This window comes from Diceros bicornis, chromosome 26 (assembly GCF_020826845.1).
Source record: "Diceros bicornis minor isolate mBicDic1 chromosome 26, mDicBic1.mat.cur, whole genome shotgun sequence".
In the NCBI taxonomy this organism is placed as follows: domain Eukaryota; kingdom Metazoa; phylum Chordata; class Mammalia; order Perissodactyla; family Rhinocerotidae; genus Diceros; species Diceros bicornis.
In genome coordinates, this window is record NC_080765.1 from 19,725,629 (window position 1) to 19,750,907 (window position 25,279).

Sequence of the window (25,279 nt, forward strand, 5' to 3'; positions counted from 1 at the left end):
AGTAAGACTGGAGAGAAAAATGCAACAGATAAAGGGACATCTGCAAGTTCTCTTTTCTTTCACAGTGCTGCTGTGACAATCAAGTAGATAATATGTGAAAGGGTTTAAAGAACAAGGGCCTGTGGCACCCTTCATACACTGACTCCCGCTCATCTCCAACTCCACCTCTCGGCACTCCTCCCATGCAGCCGGCCCTTATAGGACCACTTCCCGTCCACACTGGCACCTCCACACCTGGCCTCTGCTCGTGCTGCTGCCTGCTGTGTCATGCCCCTTTCTCCCTTTTATACACGCCTCTTCAGTGCTCTTTTCCCATCCCCCTTCCCTAAAAATCAATTGTTCCCTCTTCTGTAACCTCAAGCACTTGGTAAAACCACGTTGGTTTGCACATTCATGCACTTTATTGTGGTTGGTTTACCCTACCAGACCATAAGCCCCTTTAAAGCACAACTTAAAACCCATTCATCAGATAAAATCTAAAGCAAGGAATTTACAGATGAATAAGCACCTAGTGATACCTCTCTTAAATCTCCTTTTTTTTTTTTTTTTTTTTTTGCTGAGGAAGATTTGCCCTGAGCTAAATCTGATCTAATCTTCCTCTATTTTGTATATAGGTCGCCATCACGGCATGGCCATGGACCAGTGGTATAGGTCCACCTCCTAGGAACCGAACCCAGGCCACTGAAGCGAAGCGTGCGGAACTTAACCACTAGGCCACAGGGCCAGCCCCCTTAAATCTCCTTAAAATACCTACAGAATCATCTGACACAAAGCAAATGTTTAACAAATAAATGTCAAAAATGAAACAAGTAACTACAAATAAAAACAAAGTAATCCAGAAACTATAAAAGAATTTTGCAGTCCAATCATTATCCCAACAGAGTTTTTTTTCAATTGAATCTACAAAATTCATAGCAGGTGGGAAAAACAGTTTTTCCAAGAGCCATACAGATATTAAAGTATTAACAAAAATATTTTAACTGTTATGATAGTAATCAAAGGAACAAAATGGAAAGCCCAGAAAAAAACAGCCTCAACTATGTATACAAATTTAACGTTTCAAAAGCAAACATCACAAAACAGTGACAAAATACTATTTAATTTACGGTATTGGGTTCTCTCTTCCACACTCACACTCAACCATGCTTCATCTACTGCCACCCCCTACTTATATCCTGATGCCTCTCAAATCTATTTGCAACCAAGACTTCTATCCCAAATCTCAGACCTGACCATTCAAAGGCCAAGGGACAACTCCATCTGGATGTTCCACAGGCATGTCAAATTCAAGGAACAGCAAATGGAACACATATTCCCTAATAAATCTGTACTCCTCTTCTATTTCCTCTACTGGTAAATGAACCACTTCCTCCCAGATGCCCAAGCTAAAAATCTGGGAGCCTTTACACAGTTTCTCCCTTAATCTCTCCATAGGTAACTGGAGAAGTCCTGTCAATTCTTCCTCCTTCATATCTCTTGAATCTATTCTCCCTTTTCTTCTCCTGCTGGCACGGCTTTAATCCTCACTCTCATTCCTTCTTACAAGAATAACTCCACAGCCTCTTAACTGGTACTCTCTGACTTCCTTCAGTCAGTTCATTCACTATCCTCTTTCAGGAATGATCTTTCTAAAACATAAATATACTTATGACCCTCCCCTACTTAAAACCCTTGCATGACTTTTCTACTTTCAGAAAAAATCCTCACCATAACGTACAAGGCCCTTCACGATTCAGATGTTGCCTGTCCCGCGGCCTCTTTTTTCATCTCTCCCCATCGCCAACATCCCCCTACACATACTCTCACCCAACAGTGCCTTCATCTCAAACAATCTGCAGCATCTTACTCATAACTCCCACTCGTCCTTCAATATTCGGCTTCAATGCAATCTCTTCTAGGAAGCTTTCCTGACTCATATGCCATAGGTGCCCTTCCTAGTGCCCTGGAATGAAGTAAGTGTCCTCCCTAGTGCCCTTGTATTTACCCATATCATATTACTTCTTGCATTATACAGTTTATTTGTCTGTTTTTTCAGTAGATTGTGAACTCCTTGAAAGTAGGAACTTTTGAATGAGTTAATGGATTCTTGATTGCCAATAAGTGAATGTAACTAGATTCTATGAGTGTAATTAGTTGTGAGTTCTTGGAAGGTACTGACTACATCTTATCCTTTTCAGTTTTCCCCATAGCATATAACATAAAATGCTACATGCATACTGAGCACTCAATAAATACGCATGGAGTGACCCCACTAGAACTTTCTCACTAAAACCCAGACAGCTAACACTTTCCTATGATTAGAAAACTGGTCTTTCCTCCTGAATCCAGTGTTAAAATATGGTTTGACTATATTTAGAAAGACTAAAGTTCAGCGTTCGCTGCTGGTTTTCCCCCTCTGACCTTTGCTCTTCTAATCCACTCGCTTTATTGATCAGTCTATTTCATCTGCCTCTATCATTTTACACTCTCATTGATGAATAAATCAGAATCGTATTTTTTTGTAATCTTTTAGGCTCACTGCAACAAACCAGAAGATAAAGGAACATGTCTGTCTTAAAATCATTTTACGTATGAGGAAACCGAAGCTCAGAAAGGATACGTAACTCACTTAAGATATCAATACTTGGCAAATTGTTGACCCAGTCGGAATCCAGGTCTGACCCTAAAACTGTGATGGCTATTCCATGGTGCTTCCCAGACATTAGGCTTGGCATGAACAAAAAGCAATGTATGCAACAAGTATGTTGCAACAAGTATGAAGCTTCATTTGCAACATATGAAGCTTTCATTAGCATATATAAGGCTTTCATTAGCATAAGATTTAAAAAATACACCTAGCTTTTGAATTATACTATTATGATCGTATCAGATCGAATTAGAATGATAGAAGAATACTCTAAGTCCATATATGCATTATGCTTTATTTGCATAAATGAGCAGCATGCATATTTGCACACTTTCTGCAAGTCCCTAAAGATTTCATCTAGATGAGATTAAGAATGGAAGACTAGGTGGGGCCAGCCCAGTGCCGTGATGGTTAAGTTCACGCGCTCTGCTTTGGCAGCCTGGGTTTCACAGGTTCGGATCCCAGGTGCGGACCTACGTACCACTTATCAAGCCATGCTGTAGCAGCATCCCATATAAAGTAGAGGAAGATGGGCGTGGATGTTAGCCCAGGGCAGTCTTCCTCAGCAAAAAGAGAAGGATTGGCAATGGATGTTAGCTCAGGGCTAATCTTCCTCACACACAAAAAGAATGAATAGAAAACTAGGTCCAGCCCCAGTGGCCTAGTGGTTAAGTTTGGTGCACTCCACTTCAGTGGCCCGGGGTTCAGTTCCCAGGCTTGGACCTACACTACTCGTCTGTCAGTGGTCATGCTGTGGTGGTGGCTCACATATAAAAAAAAAAGGGGGGAAGACTGCCAACAGATGTTAGCTCAGAGCGAATATTCCTCAGCAAAAAAAAGAAAAAAAAAGAATGGAGAACTAGATCTGGTCTTAAGAGAAAATAGACATAAATGGAGGCTAGAAATTAGCATGGCAAGTAGCTCTACTTCTCCTGTGTTTTTATCAGTTTAGTTTTGCTCTAGCACAGTCACTTTCACACTTAAGTTCCAACTTCTGTCATGAGAAATTATGCCTCTGACACAAAGTTACTCAGAACTGGAATTCTGTGATATTCTCTATAAAAAACTGGGCATCAAATCTTTGATCAGAAACCACTATTATAACAATCTCTACGGGAAAAACTGAATTTTGTCTTTATTGTCTTATCTTCTTGTAATTTTCCAAAGATTAAATAATACAGTGTGTACATCCACGTATTGTTATTTAATTTTCCAGAGTAGACAATTTGCATCAGTTTAATAACAAATAAATAAAATGTAATCCCCGGAACAATAGCTAAAATGTGGAACATTCTTGCTAAGAAACCTTACTCCTACAAGGTTTAAACAAATGTTTATTGAGCATACAAAAGAGTACAATTCATCATTTGCCTTCAAAGAACTAGCAACTTAGCAGGGGGTGAAGACAAGAAACTACACATGCTACATGACACAATAAGAAGATCATATAGGGCCAGCCCAGTGGCCTAGTGGTTAAGTGAGCACACTCCACTGCTGGCGGCCCAGGTTCGTGTCCCGGGTATGCACCAATGCACGGCTTCTCCGGCCATGCTGGGGCTGCATCCCAAACACAGCAACTAGAAGGATGTGCAACTATGACATACAACTATCTACTGGGGCTTTGGGGGAAAAATAAATAAATAAAATTAAAAAAAAAAAAAAAAGATCATATAAAAGGTATGAAAAAAGATGTACAAGAATTTCAAGAAAGGATCACACATCCATGGGCTCATAAAAGGCTATATGAAGGGCCAGTCCTATGGCCTAGTGGTTAAGTTCGGCGCACTCTGTTTTGGTGGCTCAGGTTTGGTTCCCAGGCACGGACCTACAGCACTTGTCGGTAGCCATGCCGTGGCGGCAACCCACATATAAAATAGAGGAAGATTGGTACAGATGTTAGCTGAGGGTTAATCTTTCTCAAGCAAAAAGAGGAAGACTGGCAACAGATGTTAGATCAGGGCGAATCTTCCTCAGCAAAAAATGATACATGAAGAAAACTGCATCACAATGAACCTTAGAAGATAAGAAGGACTCCTATTGTGGGAGTGAGGAAAGAGTGTTTTCAGCAGAGAAAATAAGAAAACAAGAAGACTCAAAAGTGAAGAGAAGACAGCACATATTGAGAAAATATTAACTAATTAGCTTAGCCAGAGTGTAGGAAAATAATAGTAAACAAAATTGAAAAAACAGAACTGTATAATCTCAGAGTTGTCAGTGACCTAAACAAATCTGCTAAAACGTGATGCATGAAGCTCTTTTGCCACATAAATGTAAAAAAAGACTGGAGGAAGCAAATCCAGCATGGCAGAGTAAGGACCTCCAAAAGTCTGATCCTCTATAAAAGTTAATGAGAACACTGGCAAAAATGGTCAAAATCAACTTTTTCAGAAAACTGAAAATTAACCAAAGGCTTGCAACAGTCCAAGAAACGTTTATTCAAGAACAACAGCTAACTTTCAGTAAGCAGAGTAGGCTTTATACAATTTTAATTTGCCCTACTCCCCTCTCCCCAGCTCCATGGAAGCCCTGGAAACCAACAACCTACAAACATGGAAACTGTGAACAGCAGCAGCCCAACAGACACTTAAGGGGGCATAAGAGGTTAGGAGGCCCCCCAAAAACCATAACGCCAAAGAACTGTCACCACTTAACCTGTCTAGCAGCTCAATGGAAAATCTTCATTCTCAGGGCTTATCTTTACTGGACCTGAATGAGAGCACCCTCAGTGTGAATAATCCTATCCCCAAGGTGTTTGTTAAAAATAATTGGAGATAATTGTTTAATGTCACAGCTGTCTGCAGTGGCAATAACAGTTGGGGCTAACAAGACATTGATCAAAAAGCTTAAAAGGAAAAACTGAGGAATGAGATGTACACAGAGGGAGTTTAAAAACAGCTCCAATATATTCTTGGGAATCTAGAAGGCATGCACATGCCCACGAAAGACCTGAGGAGGCTCTAATCTCTCACCTCTGCCTGACCTTGATGTTCTATACAAGCAGGAAGTGAAGGCTAAGGCACAGTGTAAACTGCTGGTGCATGAAAGGAGCCACAACACACACACACACACACACACACACACACACACACACACACACACACCTAGAGCCCCTCAGCAAGACATTTAACAGTTCTAAGCATTTAATGAAATCTGTCCAATCATTAGTTGACCACTAAGCTAACCAAGCAGAGACTTCAGTGGTTACACAGGACAAATACAGCCTTTACAGAATTAGTCCCAAAAAGTAACAAAACAAATAGCAACAACAACAAACCCTAGGAGAGAGGAGTTTGATTTCCAGAGTAGCCACATAATATTATAGTCATGTCTCACTTAACAACAGGGATACAGTATGAGAAATGCATCATTTAGTGATTTAGTCATTGTGCAAACATCAGAGTGTACTTACACAAATCTAGACAGTATAGCCTACTACATACCTAGGCTATATAGTACTAATCTTACGGGACCACCATCATATATGTGGTCCATTGTTGCCTGAAATGTTGTTCTGTGGTGCATGACTGTATTTAAAATGTCCATTTTTCAACAAAAAACTTTGAGACATAAAGAAACAAGAAAGTATGGCCTATAACACAGGAGAAAAAAGGCAGTCAATAGAAACTATCCCTGAGGGAGCCCAGAGATGTTGGACTTACTAGACAAAGACTTTAAATCAGCTATTGTAAATATGTTCAAAGAACTAAAGGAGACCATGTCTAAAGAACTAACGGAAATTATGAGAATGATTTCTCACTAAATCGGGAATATCAATGAGATAAAAATTATTAAAAAGAAAGAAAGAATCAGATAGAAATTCTAGAGTTGAAAAGTAGAATAATTGAAACAAAAAATTCACTAGAAGAGTTCAACAGCAAATTTAAGCTAGCAGAAGAATCAGCAAACTTAAAGACAGATCAATTTTCCAGTCAGAAAAATGGGGGGGGGGGGGAAGAAGAATGAAAAAGAATGAACTCAGCCTCAGAAATGTGGGATATCATCAAGCATACCAAAATAAATACACATAATAGAAGTCCCAAAAGGAGATATAAAGAGGAAAAAATCAAATTTATACATATAAATGGCTGAAAACATCCTAAATTCAATGAAAAACATTAACCTAAACATTCAAGGAATTAGATAAACACCACATATGATTAACTCAAAGAGATGTGCACCTAGACACATTATAATCAAATTGTCAGATGTCAAAGACAGAGGATCTTGAAGGCACCAAGAGAAAAGTGACTCATCACATACAAAATCCTCAGGAAGATAAACAGCTGACTTCTCACCAAAAACCACAGAGGCCAGAGGCAGTGGGATAACATATTCACAGTGCTAAAAGAAAAGGACTATCAATCAAGAATTCTGTATACAGTAAAACTACCCTTCAAAAATGAAGAAGAATTAAGACATCCCCAATAAACATAACTGAGAGAATTCATCAAGGGAACAGCTGCTGTACAAAAAATAAAGGGAGTCCTTAATACTGACAGGAAAACACACTTGCCAGTAACCCAAATCTGCATGAAGAAATAAACAGCACCAATAAAGACAACTACACGAATATAAACGATAGTAGAAACATATTTTTGTTTGTAACTCTTTCCTTTTCCTATTTGAATTAAAAGACAACTGCATAAAGCAATAATTATAAAACTGTTAATGGGCTTTTAATGTAAAATATGTAATTTGAATGACAATAAGAGGGCAAAGGGAAACGAACAGAACTTTATTAAAGCAAAGTTTTAGCATAGTACTGAAATTAAGTCAGTATAAATCCCAAGTAGACTGTTTTGAGATATTAATTGCAATCACCAGGAAAATAAAGAAAAGTTATGACAAAAGAAATAACAAGCTAATTAAAATATTAACTAAAAAATATTTAATATAAATATTTAATACAAAGGCAGTAATGGAAGAGTAGAGAAACTAAAAAGACATAAGACACATAGAAAACAAATAGCAAAATGGCAAACATAAATCCTAATGTACTGGTAATTACATTAAATGTAAACAGATTAATAGATTAAACTCTCAAGAGGCGAGGACTGGCAGAACCGACCCAAACAAAAAAATCATTCAAACAGATGCTTTCTACAAGACACAGTTTAGATTGAAAGACTAAATAGGCTGAAAGCAAAAGGAGGGAAATAGATACACCATGCACACAGTAACCAAGACTCTAGAATAGCTATACTAACAACAGATACAGTAAACTTTAAGATAAAAATTGTTACTAGAGACAAAGGACATTTTATACTTATAAGAGGGCAAATCCATCCAGAAGATATAACAACTACAAACATACGCAGCTAACAGAACCCCCAAACACAATAAGCAAAAGCTGACAGAATTAAAGGGAGAAATAGACAATTCAACAGTAATAGTTGGAACGAAACTTCAATACTCTACTTTCATTAATGGGTAAAACCACTAGACATAAGATCAGCAAAAAAAACCACAGAAGACTTGAACAACACTACAAACCAACTAGACCTAGCAAACATCTATAAAACAGTCCAGGCAACAACAGCAGAATATATACCGTTTTCAAGTGCAAATGGAACATTCTCTAGAATAGGCCATAAAACAAGTCTCAATAAATGTAAAAGATTGAAATCATACAAAGTATATTCTCCAACCACAATGGGATAAAATTAGAAAACAATAACAGAAAAAAGTTTGGGAAATTCACAAATACGTGAAAATTAAACACTACTCTCCTAAATAACCAACGAGCCAAGAAAGAAATCACAAGAGAAGTTAGAAAATACTTTGAGATAATAATACAAAACTTACGGGATGTAGCAAAAGCAACAAGAGTCATGTTATAAGGGAAATTTATAGTTGTAAACACCTATACTAAAAAGATCTCCGGGTTGGCCCAGTGGTGTAGTGGTTACATTCGCATGCTGCACTTCGGCAGCCCAAGGTTCACAAGTTCTGATACCAGGCACGGACCTATGCACCGCTTATCAAGCCATGCTGTGGCACGCATCCCACATATAAAGTAGAGGAAGATGGGCATGGATGTTAGCCCAGGGCCAATGTTCCTCAGCAAAAAGAGGAGGATTGATAACAGATGTTAGCTCAGGGCTAATCTTCCTCACCAAAAAAATAAATAAATAAATAAATAAATTTCCCTTAAGAATCCCCAGATTAAAATGCATAAATTTAAAAAAAAAGATCTCACATCAACATGTTGTACGCTTACACACGTTATATGTCAATTACATCTCAATTAAAAATATAAAATTAAAAAAATTTTAAAAATCTCAATCAACAACTGAACTGTCCACCTTAGGAAACTAGAAAGAGAAGAGCAAACTAAACCCAAAGCCAGCAGACAGAAGGAAATAATGAGACTACAAAGAAATAAATACAATAAAGATTAGAATAGAGAAAATCAACAACACAAAAGTTGGTTCTTTGAAAAGATCAACAGAATTGACAATCATTTAGCTAGATTGAGCAAGAACAAAAGAGAGAAGACTCAAATTACTAAAATCAGTACTTACTACCAACCTTACATAAATAAAAATAATTATAAAGAATTGCAGGCATACCTTGGAGATAGTTGCCAGTTCAGTTCCAGACCACGGCAATAAAACGAAGACCGCAATAAAGCAAGTCACACGAATCTTTTGGTTTTTCAGTGCATATAGAAGTTATGTTTACACTATACTGTAGTATACTAGTGTGCAATAGCATTATGTCTAAAAAAACAACGTACATACCTTTATTAAAAAATACTTTATTGCTAAAAAATGCTAACCATTGTCTGAGCCTTTAGCAAGTCATAATCCTCTTGCTGGTGGAGGGTCTTGTGCAATATCTGTGAAGCACAACAACGTGAAGCGCAATAAAACGAGGTATGCTTGTACAAGGAATACTATAAGCAATTGTAATCTAATCAATTACATAACCTAGATGAAATGGACAAATTCCTAGAAGACACAAACTACCAAAATCAACTCAAAGAAATAATATGAAAGCTATAAGAGATGGAATTAGTAATCAAAAACTTCCCACAAACAAAAGCTCAGGACCAAACAGCTTCACTTGTTATTTCTACTGAACATTAAGAATGAACATCAATCCTTAACAAACTCTTCCAAAATATAGAAAAGATAGGAAACTTCCCACCTCATGCTAAGAGATCAGTTTTCCTTGATTCCCAAACCAGACAAAGACACTACAAGAAAACAAAACTACAAATACTTATTTATATAAATGCAAAAATCCTCAACAAAATACCAGCAAATGGAAATCCAGCAACATACATAAAGAATCACACACCTTGACCAAGAGTGATTTATCCGAGGCACACAAGGTTGTTTCAATAAAGGAAAATCAATTAATGCCACAGACCATATTAATAGAAAAATGACAAAAACCACACGATCATCTCAATAGGCACTGAAAAAGCATTTGACAAAATCCAACACCCCTTCCTGTGTTATCATAACCCTGTGTTATGATAAACACAATGAATAAACTAGAAATAGAAGAGAACATCATCAGTCTGAAAAAGGACATCTAAGAAAACCCACAGCTAACTTCATACTTAATCATTCTCCCTAAGATCAGGAACAAGACAGGATGTCCACTTTCACCACTTCTATTCAATATTGTACAAAAGGTTCTAGCCAGGGCAATTAGGCAAGAAAAATAAATTAAAAGGCATCCAGATTGGAAGGAAGAAGACAGACTCTCTCTCTTCAGAGATGATATATCATGTATATATAAAATCCTAATAAATCACTAAAACACTATCAGAACTATTTAATGAGTTTGGTATGGTTGCAAGATACAAGACTAATATATAGAATTCAATTGTATTTCTTTTTTTTTTTTTGCTTGAGGAAGATTCGCCCTGAGCTAACATCTGTTCCAGTCTTCCTCTATTTTGTGTGTGGGTCACCATCACAGCATGGCCACCACCGAGTGGTGTAGCTCCGTGCCTGGGAACGGAACCCAGGCCAGTGATGCAGAGTGTGCCGAACTTAATCGCTAGGCCCCAGGGCTGGCCCCTCAGTTGTATTTCTATATACTATTTGAATTTCTATATATATACTATTTTTAAATACAACTGTATTTCTATATAGCAATAACAATCCAAAAACAAAATTAAGAAAGCAATTCCATTTATCATAGCATCAAAAGAATAAAATATTACGGAATAAATTTAACAAAAAAAAAATGCAAGGCTTGTATGCTGAATACTAGAAAACATTGAAAGAAATCAAAGAAGATCTAAATAAATTAAAAGACATTTCATGTTCATGCATTGGAAAACTAATACTGTTAAGATGGCAATATTTCCCTGATTGAGCTATGGGTTCAATGCAATCCCTATCAAAATTCCAACTGGACAAGAGTGCCAAGACAATTCAAAGGGGGAAAGAATATTTTTTTGAATACATGGTGCTGAGACAACTGAATATCTATAAGCAAAAAAATGAAGTTGGACCCCTATATCAACTCTAAATGTAAGAGCTGAAACTATAAAATTCTTGGAAGAAAACACAGGAGTAAGTCTTCATGACCTTGGATCAGGCAATGGTTTCTTAAATACAAAACCTAAAGCACAAGCAACAACAACAACAAAATAGATAAACTGGACTTTCTCAAAATTAAAAACCTTTGTGCTTCAAAGGACACCATCAAGAAAGTGAAAAGACACCCAAAGAATGGGAGATTTATATTTGCAAATCATATATCTGATAAGGGTCTAGTATCCAGAATATATAAAGAAATCTTACAACTCAACAATAGAAAGACAAATAACTCAATTTAAAAGTGGGCAAAAGAATAGAGATTTCTCCAAAGATACACAAATAGCCAAAAAGCACAGGAAAAGATGCTCAACATCACTAGACATCAGGGAAATGCAACCAAAACCACAATAAGATACTACTTCACCCCCATTAGGATGGCTAGAATCAAAAAGTCAGACAATAACAAGTGTTGGTAAGGATGTGGAGAAATTGGACCCCTCAAACATTGGTGGTAGAAATGTAAAATGGAGCTGCCACTTTGGGAAACAGTCTGGCAGTTCCTCAAAAATGTTAGACCTAGAGTTCTATGACCTAGTAATTCTACTCGTAGGTATATAACCCCCCAAAATGAAACTTTTTCCCACATAAAAACTTGTACACAAATGCTCACAGCAGCATTATTCACAAGAGCCAAAAAGTAGAAACAATCCAAATACCCATCAATTGATTAATGGATAAATAAAATGTGGTATATCCATAAAATTGAATATTATTTGGCAATAAAAAGAAACAAAATACTGATACATTCTACAAACCAGAAGAACCTTGAAAACATTATGCTGAGTGAAAGAAACCAGTAACAAAGGACTGCATATCGTATGATTACATTTATATGAAATGTCCAGAACAGGCAAATCTACGGAGACATAAAATAGATTAGTAGTTGCCTAGGGATGGAGGAGATGATGAGTGGAAGAGTTGGGGGTGACAGGTAAGGAGCGTGCAGCTTCTCTGCAGAGAAATGAAAATGTTCTAAAATTGCTTATAGTAATGGACGCACAACTTTGTAAATATACTAAAAATTTTTACACCTTAAATGGGTGACTGTATGATATGTGAATTAAAACTATTACCAGAAAAAAAAAAAAATTGGCTGGGACATACACACTAAACCTTTTAGGGTGACTGCCTACTAAAAGATTTCATAATAGAAGGTTTAAATAGGATCCAGAGTCTCCTAACAAAATATCAAAAATGTCCAGGATACAATCAAGTCACTCATCATACCAAGACCCAGGAAAATGACAATTTAAATGAATAAAGACAATGAACATATGCTAAAACCAAGATGAGCCAGATGTTGGAATTATCTGATAAGGATTTTAAAGCAGCCATCTTGCTTTAATGAGTACAGAAACATACTCTTGAAACAAATGAAAAAACAGAAAATCTCACCACAGAAACAGAAGGTACAGAAAAGAACCAAATGGAAATTATTGAACTGAGAATAACCAAAACAAAAATCACCGCGCAGGCTCAAAAGCAGAATAAATAGGACAGAAGAAAGAATGAGTGAACCTTAAACTGGAAGTAGAACAATAGGAAGTACCCAATCTGAACAACAGAGAAAAAAATAGTCTTGAAAAAAAATAATAATGCCTCATGCTCTGTGGGATGATAAAATATCTAACTTCGTATCATCAGAGTCACAGAAAGAAAGGAGAAAGAGTGGCACTGAAAAATTATTCTAAGAAATGGCTGAAAACATCCCAAATTTGGCAAAAGACATTAACTTACCGTTCAAGAAGCTAACGGATAAACCCAAAGAAATCCATGCCAAGACATATCATAATTAAACTTCTGAAAACTAAACACAAAGAAAAAAAACCTTTAAAGCAGCCAGGAAGAAAGGACACATTACCTACAGGGAAACACGAATTCCAATGAGAGAGTTTCTCATCTGCCTCATGGAAGTCTGAAAGAAGCATTTTTCAAATGCTGAAAGTAAAGAACTGTCAATAGCAAGTTCTATAAAGAGAAAGAGCTGACAAAAATCTTAAGAAAACTAAAGAACAAAAGACAATCAACAATTATAGTTTATATCTTAGCTCTGAAGAATTACAAAATATGCTGATATCAATATACAAGCAATACAGGTTTTTCCTATAACAATAATTAAATATTTGGGAATTACAGATTGTTCCCCCTCACTATCACCAACGCCAATGAGATTCATATAGGTAGATGGCATAATGCATATTCCCTACTTCCTTAATTCTCTTAGTTAAAAAGAAATTCTTTTGGGCTGGCCCAGTGGCCTAGTGGTTAAGTTCGCACACTCTGCTTCAGGGGTCCAAGGTTCACAGGTTCGGATCCCAGGTGCAGACTTCCACACTAATCAAGCCATGCTGTGGCAGCGTCCCACATAGAAAACAGAGGAAGATGGGCACAGATGTTAGCTTAAGGCCAATCTGCCTCAGCAAAAAAAGTAAAGATTGGCAACAGATGTTAGCTCAGAGCCCATCTTTCTCACTAAAAAAAAAAAAAAAGAAATAGTTCTGCCACTGTTCAAGATCTTTTATCAATTTGAAAGTTTTTGTTCTAGTTAAAAATTCCAAAGCTTATGAGACTTAAATCAGAGCAATTTTTTCAAAAAAGGTAAAGGATATATGTGCCTCAACCATCTGAAATAAAGTCTATTTTAAACAGCATCTGCTAAAGAGGAAGGCTGAATGAACCTCTATAACACTGTCATAGCTTAACCATGTTAAAAGCCAAACCATAAGAGCAAATAATATTTACCTTAATCCACTCTACTTTATGAAGAGAATATGTATGTATGTGTTTAAAATAAGAATGACTGTGCAAGTATGACTAGTGACCTGTTAAGCAGCCAAGAAAGAAACAGCTGGTCAGCTTGCAAACCATGAATTCAAGATCTGTTTTACATTATTTTCCAACTGATTCATTCAACCAATTTTTATCAAGTTTCTAAAATATACCAAGTAGTGTACAAGGCAGTGATGAAAAGATAAATAAGGCATTGTGACATCGTGATATAACAAGAAGTACTACAGAATATATATTAGGTGTTCGTCCCTGGTTCCTGGTACAGAGCTCCTAAAACCCTTGCAATTTTTTGCCGGGGGTAAGAGGGGTGTCTTTTGTTATTCACAAGCTCCTTTCAACCCTATCTTGAAGGATGGGAGCTGGCTGCCAGAGGAACTAACCCCTGACCTCTGGGAAGGGAAAAGGGTCTACAGATTCAGTTGATCACTGGCGACCCAATGATTTAATCAATTATGCCTATGTAATGAGGCCTCCAAAAAACTCTAGGTGAAGGTTCAGAGAGCTTCTGGGTCGGTGAACACATGAAGGTGCTGGGAGGATGGCGCACCCAGGGAAGGCATGGAAGCTCATGGAAGCTCCATGACCCTTCCCACATACCTTGCCCTATGCCTCTCTTCCATCTGGCTGTTCCTGAGGTTATATCCTTTATAAACGGGTAATGGTAAGTAAAGAGCTTTCCTCAGCTCTCTGAGCCATTCTCACAAATTATCAACCTGAGGAGGGGGTTGTGGAAAGCCCCAATTTACAGCCAGTTGGTCAGAAGTACAGGTCACATCCTGGGACTTGCAACTGCCTCTGAAGTGGGCGGCAGTGTTGTGGGACTGAGTCCTTAATCCATGGGGTCTGCGCTAACTCCAGGTAGTTAGTGTCATAATTAAGTTAAATTGTAGGACACACAGTTAGTGTCCAGAGAGTTGGAGAATTGCTTAATGTGAGGGGAAAACCCACATATGTGGTGTCAGAAGGGTTGTAAGTAGTGCAGAACAAACAGTAGTTTACCTTTAGGCATAGTCCCAGACCTCAAGGAACTCCTAGTCATGAGAAAAATGGGCCCATGAGAAATAATCTAAATAAAATGTGGTAAGTACTTTAATAGGTACATGTACAAATTACCAGGAAAGTAAGCAACTAACCATGCCAACAAAAGTGATATTTATCACGATTTTTTTTTATAATTTTATTTATTTATTTATTTTTCCCCCAAAGCCCCTGTAGATAGTTGTATGGCATAGCTGTACATCCTTCTAGTTGCTGTATGTGGGACGCGGCCTCAGCATGGCCGGAGAAGCGGTGTGTCGGTGAGCGCCCGGGATCCGAACCTGGGCCGCCAGCAGCGGAGCACGCGCACTTAACCGCTAAGCCACGGGGACGGCCCTATCATGATTTTTAAAGGATGTTAAATACTAAAGTTCCTCAGGGTTCTATCACTCCCTCTTCAAGCTCTCAGCCCAGTTCTCAGCCCTAGCTGCATATTACTGTCAGAAGGGAAGCATTTTTTAAATGACAAGGTCTGGACCCACACGAGACCAACTGAATCAGAATCTCTGCGGATTTCTCGATCCCCTCATCCTTACCCTTTAAAAGCTCCCCAGGTGGTTTTAAAGTAGTGCCTGGGTTGAAAATGACTGACTCTGTTCAGGAAAAACATAACTCAGGCCTCAAGCAATCTTCCAGCAATGAGGAAAGAAAGAAGATTTCCGATAGCAACAAGAGCATCTATGACAGACAATGTGAGAGAGAAGAAGAGGATTCTAAAGACTCTAGAGTGAAGATCTTAAAATAGGAGGAGTGCGTGTGTGTGTGCTTGAGGGGGCTATGAGTAGAGGGAAGGGAAAGGAAAAGATAACCAAGTTTGAAGAACCAAGTATCCAAGTATAGTTATCCAAGAGAGAAGAAAATCAAGAACACTTGAAGGTCAAGAAAAATGGGTACTGAACATACATCTTTGAAAACCATAAATATACAGGTGCTATTGAAGCCATAAAAGGAAGTGTAATCACACAAGGAACTTAAAGAGGAACAGAGAAAAGAACAAAAAATGAAACCCTAAGGAATACCCTGTTAATCTGAGAAAGAAAAAAGGGAAGCATCAAAGGAAGGTTTTTGTTTGTTTTGGATGGTGGGCACCCAAGCATGTATGCTGGCTGAGAAAAAAATGAGAATATAAGGAAAGATCAAACATGTTACCCTTAGAAAGGAGGACCCCTCTTCCTCTGATGAAAGGAAAGATCAGAAATCAGATAAGTACAAGCACACACAAAAGTGACAGACCCTTAAGAATTCAGGGTTGATGCCCACCAATTTCTTCTGTGAAGGAGAAGGCAAAATAAGCAATGAAGTCAAGAATAGGACAAAGAGAGGAGAATGGTAAAAAACTGAACAGCCATTTAGGTTTCAGTACATAAGAGAAACATAGGGGGTAGGTCAAAGCATCTTCAAGAAGTGTGAGTCAAGTTGGAATCCAGAAGTTTAGAACAGCCCCAGCAGCTCAGTAACATGGTTTCCTCCAACCTGCTCTGGAGATCCCCGGAGCAGAAAAAGCCAACTGTTTGACTGATCCAGGCTTGGAGACCATTAGAGCAAATGTGGCAAGAATGGCCTAGGGGCAGTAACACTGCTTTTATAATTTTAAAAAGTCAAATTCATTTTACTCTTTTAAAAAATTGGCTGTAGCTATCTCCTCTTTCACTCCTAGAGAACTTGTCAGTACTTTCATTTCTAAGCATTTCTGATCCCTTCAGCAGTTGATTCCAAGAAATCTAAAGCTGATTCCTCCATGCTCTTAAAGGATAAAAATTCACTGCAGGACTGGACTATCCAGCTGAGAGATAAACACCTGAAACACTTCTTACATACAATGCTATTTCAACTAGGAGGTACGGACTCTTTCTTCCCTAAAAAGAAAGGTTCAGTAAACGCTGTAGGTGGAGCAGCAGAAATAAGGGGGTAACTATATTGCAGAGCTCGCTAAGAATCCTTTATAAAGCCAATTAATATAAAACAATACAGGGCACAGAGATAGCAGAATTCAGTTCTTCTGAATAAATGCAGTGAGTAAATAACTGACAATTTGATTTCGGAGTTCACTAATTCGTCCCGCCATCTCCCATACCACTCTTCAAGTAGTGGGGCAAATCCCTTGGGATACTGGACCTCTTGCCGCCACCATCTGGAGAGTACAAAGGCCTAAAAGGAGAAAGAGGCTAACACACGTGACATCCACCATGTGCCGGGCCTACTGTGTGCCAGACTCTGGGCAAGGCATTTTACATATTACGGGTGCAGCGCACTTAAAGACGAATTAAGATGTCAAAACTATAGATCTGGCATTCAGGAGAGTATTCAAGTCTGAAGGTTTAAGTGTAAAGGAATCAGTGTTATCGACGGTGGTTGATCAAAGTGAGGAGAGAAGAGGTGAGATGGGAAAGGAAAGCATTTGGGAGCAAAAGGGCAAGACCCAGGAGCACATGGGGGGAGGGGGAAGCGCGACTGAAACGCAGAGAAGACACGGTAGGTACAAGGGGCAGGGAGGGGAGTGAGCCTGCGGAAGCGAAACCCGGCTAGAGGGGAGGGCAAAAATCCCATCCCAGCGGGATGGGGGTCTCATCCCGGAAGGAGCCCCGAAAGACTGCGGGGGCTGGGACCCGGTGCCAGCGCCGCGAAAAAGGAGGGGAAGGAAGGGAGGGGAGGGGGCCGGGGCGAGCCGGGCGACGGCGACGCCGGAGACGGAGCACTGCTGGCGCTGGGGGAAGGGGTGCGGGTGCAGGAGCCGGGCGAGCCAGAACGTGCGGCGCCGTGCTGGGAGGGCGGGGCCGGACAACTGCCCGGGGCAGACCCGGAGACGCGCGGCGACAAGGCGAGGTGGGCTCAAGGGGCGCCAGGACAGCGCCGGCCGGGGCTGGGAGCCAGGTGGGCGGCGGCGGAGGGCAGCGGGGCCGGGGCGGCGCTCCGAGCAGAGCTGCAGCGAGCGCGGCGTCCCCCTTACCTGGCGTGAGTGACGAGCCGCCGCGCCGCCTCCCCAGCATCCTGGGCTCAGCCGCTTCTCCCACCGCACTAGGTGGGGGCCATTCCGCCCGCCCCGGGAGTCCGCCCTCACTGCCAGGCGCCAGCAGCGGCCAGCCTGGCCCGGCCCCGCGGAGCAGCGCCGACGCTCCCCGCGCCCGCGGCCGCCTCAACAGCGACTCCCGCCGTCGCCGCTTCAGCGCCGGCTTGCCGGCCTCCCCGGCGGCCGCGGGATCACACGCGTGCGGCGATTGGCTGCCGGGCGCCCGGCGCGGCCGATGTGTCGGCCTCTCTGATTGGTGGGTCCCACGGGCTACCCACTGAGGGAGGCGGGGCTCGGAGTTGCGCCGGGTCCAACAGGGGCTGAGGGGCGCGGGTGGACCTGACGTCGCGGCAGGGGGGGGGGGGGTGTCCCCGCGTTGCTGCGTGCGCGCTCTCCCCGCGGGGACTCCTGGGCCGCCACCTGCCTGGGTGGGTTGATGCCGGAGCAACGGCGCGCGGCCTAGCTGGAGGGGAGCCGCGCGCAGATATCTGTTCACACGCCCCAACCCTCCACGTGGGTGGCCTTCATGCGTGAAACCTTGGGACACGACAAGAAAATGAGCTTTTCCAAGAAATCCCTCCTCTGCTTGTCCGCTGCTGGCAGAGGGGCTTTCATCTCATTGGAGATAACTCGCAAATGCAAATATCAAATTCGGACAATATCCCGTTCCATACAAAAGTATAAATAAGTAAGAGTAAATTCTGTCCCGAATACAGAGGAGGGGAAGTGACACCTGAAAGAAAGAAGTGAAAACTGGGAAAGAAGAAAAGGGCAAAGAAGGAAAGGAGAGGTTGGGGAGAAGGCTGAAATTTCCCAACTGAAAGTTAAAGGTTCAAGTTCACAGTTCCTTCCTACTGGCATACTCACACCAGGTTCTGTCAAAGCAATTATTTCAACTCTATGAGCATAGATTGGAAAAAGTATGGGCTCAGGAATCTAACAGCTGTATTCAAAATTCTTGTCTACCGTCTTGGAACGAGTTTTGTCATCTATGGAATGAGGTCTGTAGAATTTGTATGTTAGAGAGTCACTATAAAGATCAAATGAGGTCCACAGGCAAACTTGCACTCAAATGTTTATAGCAGCAGTTTTCATAATAGCCAATAAAGTGGAAACAAACCAGATGTCCATCAACTGATTAAGGGATAAACAAAATGTGGCATATTCATACAATGAAATATTCAGCTATAAAAATACATGCTACAACTTGGATGAATCTTAAAAATATTATGCTAAGTGAAAGAAGCTAGTCAACAAAAGACCACATATTGTATGAGTCCATTTATATGAAATGTCCAGAATAGGCAAACCCATAGAGACAGAAAGTAGATTAGTGGACGCCTTGGGCAGAAGGAATTGAGAGAAAATGGTAAGTGACTGCCAATAGGTATGGGGTTTCTTTTGGGGGTGACTGATGAAAATGTTTTAAAATTGATTGGGGTGATGGTTGCACAGTTGTGTGAATATACTAAAAACCCATTGAACTGGGTACTTTAAGTAGGTGAATTGTATAGTATGTGAATTATATTTCAAAAAAGCTGTTATTTTTAAAAAAGAGCAAATGAGATAACAAACCTCTGAAAGCCCCTGGCAATGGTGCTTCTCTGAGAACAAGGGCTCAGTATATCTAACTGTTTTTTTTCTTTCTTTTTTTTTTTTGTGAGGAAGATTAGCCCTGAGCTAATATCCAATGCCAATCCTCCTCTTTTTTTTTTTTTTTTTTTGCTGAGGAAGATTGGCCCTGGGTTAACATCTGTGCCCATCTTCTTCTACTTTATATGAGACGCCACCACAGCATGGCTTGACAAGCGGTGCATTGGTCCACACCCAGGATCCAAACCTGCAAACCCCAGGCCGCCAAAGGGGAGCGTGCCGAACTTAACTACTATGCCGCCAGGCCAGCCCTCGTTTTTTTCTTTATTCAGTTGGCAAAATCTTGTAAGCAATTTTTTTTGTGTGTGTGAGGAAGATCAGTCCTGAGCTAACATCCATGGTAATCCTCCTCTTTTTGCTGAGGACGACCGGCTCTGAGCTAATATCTACTGCCAATCCTCCTCCTTTTTTTCCCCAAAGCCCCGGTAGATAGTTGTATGTCACAGTTGCATATCCTTCTAGTTGCTGTATGTGGGACGGGGCCTCAGCATGGCCGGAGAAGCGGTGCGTAGGTGCGCGCCTGGGATCCGAACCCGGGCCGCCAGCAGCGGAGCGCATGCACTTAACCGCTAAGCCACAGGGCTGGCCCTCTTGTAAGCAATTTGATCTGAGGAAATTTTAAGAAATACCTGCCATGATATTTTTCTTTGGAACATTTAAATCAAATGAAGAAGATGATCTGAGTTGACTCAAGCTTCTTTGGGGCAGCAAAAATGGACCACTAGAATTACAAAGTTCATCAAAAGAAAATGAACAAGGTCAGCAGGCAGAGAGCAAGGGGAAAGGGAAGGAAGGAGATAGCACTCTACAAGGTGATTATAGATAGACCTGAGGGCTATCCCCAAAGTCATTTAACCAGTCTTTTAACAATAAAGGCTGTGTCCCATTCCACTTCCTGCAAAAATGAACTGAGTAAAGTTAAAGACCTAATTGGCTTTATTCAATGATTCATGAAACCCACAGCATCCTATCTAACAAATACAAGGAGTTGTACAAAATAGAAGGTTTTTATAGGCAAAAAGAGGGTGGGACAAGGAAGTTAAACGAATGGATTATTTCAAGCAAGTTTACATTCCCTTGGGGGAAGGCAGGGAGTCTTATCAGGCAGATTACCCCACTAGAGCTAACCAGGAAATTCCAGATTGATTGGTTTAAAATTCCACTCCAGAGAGAGGCTGAAACTGCAGTTCCCTTAGGTATTAAATCTAGGTGCAGCCTAGCATAAGTGACTCCATTTTGGGTGTGTTGTTTCTTTTTCTTTTTCTTTTTTTTTTTTTGTGTGTGTGAGGAAGATCAGCCCTGAGCTAACATCCATGCCAATCCTCCTCTTTTTGCTGAGGAAGACTGGCCCTGGGCTAACATCTGTGACCGTCTTCCTCCACTTTATGTGGGACGTCACCACAGCATGGCCGGAGAAGCGGTGCGTCGGTGCGCGCCCGGGATCCGAACCCCGGGCCGCCAGCAGCAGAGCGCGCGCACTTAACCGCTACACCACGGGGCCGGCCCCTGTGTCATTTCATTTTAACACTGCATTCCAGACCCCTTCAGGAAAAGAGCTCCCCAAGACCTGAGAAATACTGAAGCCACTATCAGCACCGTGGGGCATTAATCCCCTAAACACAGCCCCTGCCAGCCTCTCTCCAGGAATCAGAAATGCAGCTCTCTGAGATGACGTCCACACTGCCCAGAAAATATTTCACCCACCTACAAGACCTAAAAAAGAATTGAGTAGCCAGGTGAGGGGCTGGCGCTTGTATCTCACATATTAAACTGAGAACAAATTCAAGACGTGGGGAATTCAGTAAAAACAGGGGACACCAATCCCTTCAGTGAAATCTTGCAGGGAGGTTTGCTCCCTATGTGTCATGTGGCAGGATGTCTCCCTGAGCAAGACAGCTTCAAGTGGCCGGGGGCCACATTGTCTGCAGAAAGCAGCCCGGAGCAAGGATCATTTGGGAGCAAGCTTTTCCTGCTTTCTAAATCTACCTCCAACCCATGTAGTATATGTACTCATCAGAAAAAAGACCCCAAAATATACTCTTAAGTGAAAAGAACAAAGTTAAAAAAAAGTGTATCTAATACGCCCCTTTGTATTTTTTTAAGTACACACGCACACACACAAACACACATGCTTGTGATTTTCAGAGACAATCTCAAGAAGGATGCATGGTAAACTGGAAACAGTGGTTGCGTCTAGGAGGGAAAAACTTAGACACAGGAGTGGGAAAGAGACATTTTTCACTATGTACTCTGCACTTTTTGAAATTTTGTGCCCTGTTCTTGGATTACCTATTCAAAATGAATAAATTCTTTTTTTTTTTTTTGAGGAAGATCAGCCCTGAGCTAACATCCGATGCCAATCCTCCTCTTTTTGCTGAGGAAGATTGGCCCTGGGCTAACATCTGTGCCCATCTTCCTCTACTTTATTTATTTATTTATTTATTTTGTGAGGAAGATCAGCCCTGAGCTAACATCCATGCCAATCCTCCTCTTTTTGCTGAGGAAGACTGGCTCTGAGCTAACGTCTATTGCCAACCCCCTCCTTTTTTTCCCCAAAGCCCCAGTGGATAGTTATATATCATAGTTGTACATCCTTCTAGTTGCTGTATGTGGGACGCGGCCTCAGCATGGCCGGAGAAGCAGTGCATCAGTGCGCGCCCGGGATCCGAACCCGGGCCACCAGCAACGGAGCACGCGCACTTAACCACTAAGCCACGGGGCCGGCCCGCATCTTCCTCTACTTTATATGGGACACTGCCGCAGCATGGCTTGACAAGCAGTGCATCAGTGCGCGCCCTGGATCCGAGCCTGCAAACCCTGGGGCCGCCAAAGCGGAGCGTGTGCACTTAACCACTGTGCCACTGGGCCGGCCCCTATCTTTTTTTTTTTAGAAAACAACTCTCTCCTGAAAAACTCACTGTTCAAGCCTTTATGAACATCTGGTTCACGTGACATTTCTATTTCTCTGTATGATTTAGTAAGGCTCATATTGAGTACACATTCAGATCTGAACATCTGGATCTATTTCCCTCCTCAGCCTTACCTCTTGCAGGTGATCAGCTCAGACTCAGATAACCTCACCTGAGGGCATAGACAGCTTCACTCACTGACCAATAGGCAAATCCAAGAACTCAGAGCTTGTTTCTTCCAAACAGCCTAGGCAGGCCCAAGAAAAGAGAGGAAATGGGCAAGCACTTGCTGACACTCCAGCGAGAGCCCGGAAGCCCTTGCCCTCTAGGCCAGGCTTTGCACAGCTTCTGCCTTAGGGATTCATCTCCCAGGAAGAAGGCTAGCCAAGGGTAGATGAGGACTCCTCGCTACAGTAACCTCACATCCTGGAAGGAAAGTCTCTGTGCAACACACCTAGGACTTTTCAGGCTTTGAGGAGAACTAAAGAGGCAGTTTTATTGTGGCACTTTTATTGTGGGGGGTTGTTGGCTTTGTTTTGGTTGTTGGAAGGATGAAAGATCTCCCTTGATGGCATTTCCATTCCAGGATCTGGCATGGAGAGAGGATGGTGGCAGAGGCGAGAGGTGGAAGGGATGGGGAGGCCCTGAGAAATGGAAAATTGGGGGAGAGAATCGTGCCAGGTCCTACTTCTTTATTCTCTGTCCCAGCCCAACTGAGCTGGAAACGCGGGTCAGGAGCAAGGGGTTTGGACACCCAAAATGGAGAGGACAGGCTACCTTTGCAGTGAAAGTGAAAGAGCAGAGATCTTTCAGAGAGCAGAGATGTGGCTGTGGGAGGAAGTGGAGAAGTGGGGACAAAGGGAGTTCTCAGGGGGAAGGGCAGAAATGGTGATGACAGAAGATGGTTTGTCTGCCCGACCCTCCATCCTGTCCGCAGCACAGGGCCTGGCACTGAATGAATGATGGATGGGTGAATGAACGGATAGATGATTAGCAAAAGCTGCAGCTATCAATGAAGGCCACCAGGGCAAAGCAGAGAGGGACACAGGGAAGAGAATAGGAGGGCTCTCAGGGTCCCACCTGGAAGGGCAGGGAGACTCCAGGTGAGGGCTCCAGAGCCAAAGATCCTTGATGGAGAATTGAGGGTTAAACTTTCACTGGACTTGAAGTGACCCAAAAGCCCTAGCTGACTCTGGACAAGATGAAACACTTACCTGCAAAGAGCATCAAAGAGCCAGTGAGCTGCGGAGACACCTCACAATTCTCTTGAAGCTTGTGGGATCGAGGGATTTGAGACAAAAAGAAAACGGTGATATAATTTAAAGAAAAGGAAAGAAAAAATGAGCATGCCTCCTCACTTTCCCCACCCCTAGATCCAGAAAAACTGGCCAGGTCAGGCCCCTGAGCCACATCATCATTTTGAAACGAGAATCCAGCCCAGCCTATGAGCAGGCATTTTCCACATGGCTACAGAATTCCTGCACCTTCCAAAAATACCTCTTCATGCAACTCCTGCCGGGGAGGGAGGGCCACATGCCCAGGCTGGAACCAACCAACTGGGCTTCCTGAGGCCAGGAGCTGCCACCCACATGCTCTGCAGACCCCAGATACAGGACATGGCCACTGCTCTGTGGGTGAACCCAGCCAGACAGCTACTGGTGCTGAGCCTAAGATGGGGAGCAAAGCATCCGCTCGTTCCACATAAAACAAAAGGGATTATATGACTTCCAGGAGTGGTTTCCAAACCTAGCTATGCTTATAAACCACCTGTGCAGCTGTGCAAAGTAGACACTGGGCCTCTCGTCCATTTTATGAAGCAGAAACTCTAGGAGAAGTGTCCTGCTGGGGGACTGCGCTGGGGGTAGTGACTGGTAGGTGGCACAAGGTGCTATTCTGTTTCTTGACCTGGGAATTACCCAGTTCGGTCACTTGGAAAATTCATCACACTCTACACACATTTGCACTTTTCTGTATGTTTGTTTCTCTTCCTTTTTTAAAAAGCTCCCAGGTAAATTCTGCTCCTCTACCAGGTTTGGGAACCACTGAGTCAGAGGTTCAGGATGAGAGGCTTATGTTACACTAAGGAGAGATGCTGGGCGCTTTTGAGTATGGGCTAGAGTGGCTACAGGGGTCTGCCTCCGTTCTCAGGCAATTCACTGACCCTCAGGGGACAGAAGCTCCAGGGAGGGGAGGATCCTGTGTGGGAGATGCCCCAGGGAGCAGCCAGCCCTTCTCTACCCACAGATCCTGACCAGTGACACCAGTGCAGACCAGGAACCGCTGCCAAGCCTAGTGACTTATCCTACACCCGACTTCTTGGACAGGGCTCACTCAGGCCCCTTGTGACCTGGTTTAAGAGGGCCATTTTCTCCTGCAGCTTTGGTTTTCCCTTCCTGATTAAAGATGCTGCAGAGGCTACTGGCCTCTTTCTACCCTCCCAGGTCCCTTTCCCAGAGCAAGCATCTTATTCGAATGTTATGCTACTCCCAGTAGGATCTGGGGCACCCCAGTACCTGAGATTTACCAGTGTCCTACACCAGGCACTGTTCCAGGCGCTGAGGACACAGCAGTGGACAAGTCAGTCCTTGCTGCCCTTATGGGGCCTATCTGTTAATATAGAGCCTGGCATTCAATTACATACAAAGGGAATCAGAAAATGCCACCCCAAAATATGACACTGTGGCATAAG

The 25,279-nt window shown here is 42.0% G+C and overlaps 1 protein-coding gene across 2 annotated transcripts in view; it reads right to left on the reverse strand.

Moving 5' to 3' along the window:
• TPST1 (tyrosylprotein sulfotransferase 1) overlaps positions 1 to 18,142 on the reverse strand; it is a 140,238-nt gene extending 122,096 nt beyond the window's left edge. The window contains exon 1 of one of the 2 annotated variants that reach the window (XM_058569496.1): positions 17,969 to 18,142. The gene's annotated coding sequence lies outside the window, so the exon portion shown is untranslated. The remainder of the gene's footprint in view (positions 1 to 17,968) is intronic. The other variant, XM_058569497.1, reaches the window with a different exon arrangement.
• Between the last annotated feature and the right edge of the window lie 7,137 nt (positions 18,143 to 25,279).